A 3,477-nucleotide genomic window follows, 5' to 3' on the forward strand; every position below is an offset into this window, starting at 1 on the left:
AGTGACCAAGCTGTCTAGGTCACTAGGCTCTGGATAGGATATCAGCTCGTCCTTGAGTTGCTCCGACAACCCCTGGTAAAAAGCCGCTTGTAGTGACTCCTCATTCCAACCACTCTCCACAGGCAATGTCCTGAACTCGATCATAAAGTCTGCCACACTGCGAGCTCCTTGGCGAAGAGTGAACAAACGTTTAGCTGCGTCCTTACCTCGGACTGGATGGTCAAAAAGCCTTCTCATCTCTCCCTTGAATTCCTGGTATGAAGCCATGCAGGTCCCCTGTCGTTCCCAAACGGCTGAAGCCCATTCCAGAGCTCTTCCACGCAGCAGTTCAATAACAAAGGCTATCCTAGCCATGTCAGTGGCGTAAGAATGGGTCTGCAGATCAAACACTAACCCACACTGCATAAGAAACGAACGGCATCTTCCCAAATCCCCTTCATATTTATCAGGCGTCGGTACCTTGGGTTCACGGAAGGAAACCGCATCAGACATGGCAGGTGAGATGGGTGAAACAGGTGGTGAATGAATCGCCAGCAAACTGAGCTGATCCTGGATTTGTGTCAAGCTAGCAGATAAATTCTGGATTGCAACCGCTATCTCCTGTAGCGCCGTCTTGTGTTGTCCCAATGTCTTCCCCTGCTGGGTAATGGCATGGCAAACGTAATCCAGGTCCGCTGGGTTCATTCTTGGCCGGATCGTTCTGTCACGTTTCTTCAAAATCGAACCCAGAAGCAGACCAGGACAAGGAGAGTAGGAAGAAGGTGAGTATTTATTTACAAGTGAAAGTGAATGGTTAGATATATCCAGGTGGCGTAGCGGGCAGTGGTGGTGAGTTGATGGGAGTAAATAGGTGGATCCAATGGGGAAGCGGAATCCTCCGACGACCAGGCGGGAATGGGGTAAATGATCCGGGTGAGTAACTGAAGACAAAACAAACAGAGGTAAGTTTAAGGCAAGCAATACGTAAAAAAAACAACAAAACAAATTCTATTCAACTTGAGGCTGATACTCTGGCACAACATACTGTTCATGGCTAACGATCCGGCAGGGAATGGATGTCAGGTCCGGGCTTATGAAGAGGAGAGATGATGATCAGGACCAGGTGTGCAGATAGCTGATGGGATACAGGTGCGGGTAATCAGAAACCCCAACTGGCTACATTGCCCGGCAACCAGACAGGGTGCGTTCCAGGACGCCGGAAAAAACACTCCAGGACAGAACATAGGCAAAAAACAGACTCAGGACACGGGATTCGTGACACAATGATACAATGATGGAACACTTCAAACACTTTGGAGTACTTTAAATGAAATTATGGCAGAAGGACAAATTCAACTCCATCTTTCATTGAATCAGATTACTTATTCATCACAAAACCATTAGATGTTGCCAATTATTTTAAGAATTACTTCATTGGCAAAGTGGGCAAACTTATGCAGTAAATGCCAACAACGAACAGTGAGCCATCATACTCATGCAGAAAAAAAACAATGAAAGATAAGCATTGCAAGTTTTCATTTTTTAAAGTTAGTGTGGGAGAGGTAGAAAAAATATTGTTATCAATAAATAATAACAAACCTCCTGCCATTGACAACTTAGATGGAAGTCTACTGAGGAATCTATAGCCACTCCTATCTGTCAGATCTTTAATCTGAGCCTAGAGGAAAGTCTTTGTCCTCTGGCCTGGAGGGAAGCCAAAATAATTCCGCTAGCCAAGAGTGGTAAAGCTGCATTTACTGGTTACAACAGCAGACCTATCAGCTTGCTGCCAGCTCTTAGCAAACATAATGCTATTCCTCTGTAAACAAATAAACAACAGACTTCAGCATGCTTAGAGAGAAGGGCAAACAACATGTACTGCACTGACACAAATGATTGATGATTGGTTGAAATACATTTATAATAAGAAGATTGTGGGAGCTGTACTGTTAGATTGACCATAACCTTTAGATGAGAAAATGTGTGTTATGTCTTTTCAACCTCTGCCATATAGAGGAAAGTATTCAGACCCCTTCACTTTTCCCACATTTTTTTATGTTACAGCCTCATTGTAAAATGAATCTAATAGAACTTAGAGTGTTTTCTTTAACCTGTTGAGTGTAGGGGGCAGTATTTTGATGTTTGGATGAAAAACGTACCCAAATGAAACTGCCTATTTCTCAGGCCCAGAATCTAGAATATGCATATAATTATAATATAGAAAACACTCTAAAGTTTCCAAAACAGTCAAAATATTGTCTGTGAGTAGAACATAACTGATATTGCAGGTGAAAACCTGAGGAAAATCCAACACAGAAGTGCCTAAGAGAAACAAATCTCCCTGTTCCATTGCATGCCTTCCCTCCATTTAAAGGGATATCAACCAGATTCCTTTTTTTATTTTATTTTATTTTATTTCACCTTTATTTAACCAGGTAGGCTAGTTGAGAACAAGTTCTCATTTGCAACTGCGACCTGGCCAAGATAAGGCATAGCAGTGTGAACAGACAACACAGAGTTACACATGGAGTAAACAATTAACAAGTCAATAACACAGTAGAAAAAAGGGGAGTCTATATATACATTGTGTGCAAAAGGCATGAGAAGGTAGGCAAATAATTACAATTATGCAGATTAACACTGGAGTGATAAATGATCAGATGGTTATGTACAGGTAGAGATATTGGTGTGCAAAAGAGCAGAAAAATAAATAAATAAAAACAGTATGGGGATGAGGTAGGTGAAAATGGGTGGGCTATTTACCAATAGACTATGTACAGCTGCAGCGATCGGTTAGCTGCTCAGATAGCAGATGTTTGAAGTTGGTGAGGGAGATAAAAGTCTCCAACTTCAGGGATTTTTGCAATTCGTTCCAGTCACCATATGGCTTCCACATGGTGTGAACAGTCTTTAGATATAGTTTCAGGCTTTTATCCTGAAAAATGAGCACTGTTGACATAGAGACAGGTGTTTTGCGGGTACTATTTAATGAAGCTGCCAGTTGAGGACTTGTGAGGTACTAATGTACTTGTTCTCTTGCTTAACAAATAGTTTCAGTCTGTTTTGGAACAGGTGGCCAGTAATAAACTGGTCCTGAACATCTGTAAAACTAAAAGCAGTGCATTTTGGTACAAATCATTGCCTAAGTTCCAGACTTCAGATTAATCTGGTAAATAAATGGTGTACCTGTTGAGAAAGTTGAGGAGACTTGTTTTTATAAGAAACATTAATGTGTTGGAAATTCCAAATGGTTTGCATAGTCAACTTACACAAAGCACTAACACGCACACTTCCCCCACCAGACATGCCACCAGGGGCCTTTTCACTGTCCCCAGGTCCAGAACAAACTCAATGAAACAGTATTATACAGAGCCATGAGTTTATGGAACTCCCTTCCATCTTATATACAGTATTATACAGAGCCATGAGTACATGGAACTCCCTTCCATCTTATATACAGTATTATACAGAGGCATGAGTTCATGGAACTCCCTTCCA

General features: G+C 41.8%; 1 long non-coding RNA gene across 1 annotated transcript; it reads right to left on the reverse strand.

Annotated features, from left to right (window-relative positions):
- Positions 1–752: 752 nt before the first annotated feature.
- LOC149976550 (uncharacterized) lies at positions 753–1,195 on the reverse strand. The gene is made up of 2 exons (XR_016487567.1): positions 1,025–1,195; positions 753–920 (listed from the first exon to the last, which is right to left on the reverse strand). It is a non-coding gene; the product is annotated as an uncharacterized LOC149976550 (long non-coding RNA).
- Between the last annotated feature and the right edge of the window lie 2,282 nt (positions 1,196–3,477).

Source organism: Oncorhynchus mykiss, chromosome 16 (genome assembly GCF_057628025.1).
Source record: "Oncorhynchus mykiss isolate SJ-2025 chromosome 16, ASM5762802v1, whole genome shotgun sequence".
In the NCBI taxonomy this organism is placed as follows: Eukaryota; Metazoa; Chordata; class Actinopteri; order Salmoniformes; family Salmonidae; genus Oncorhynchus; species Oncorhynchus mykiss.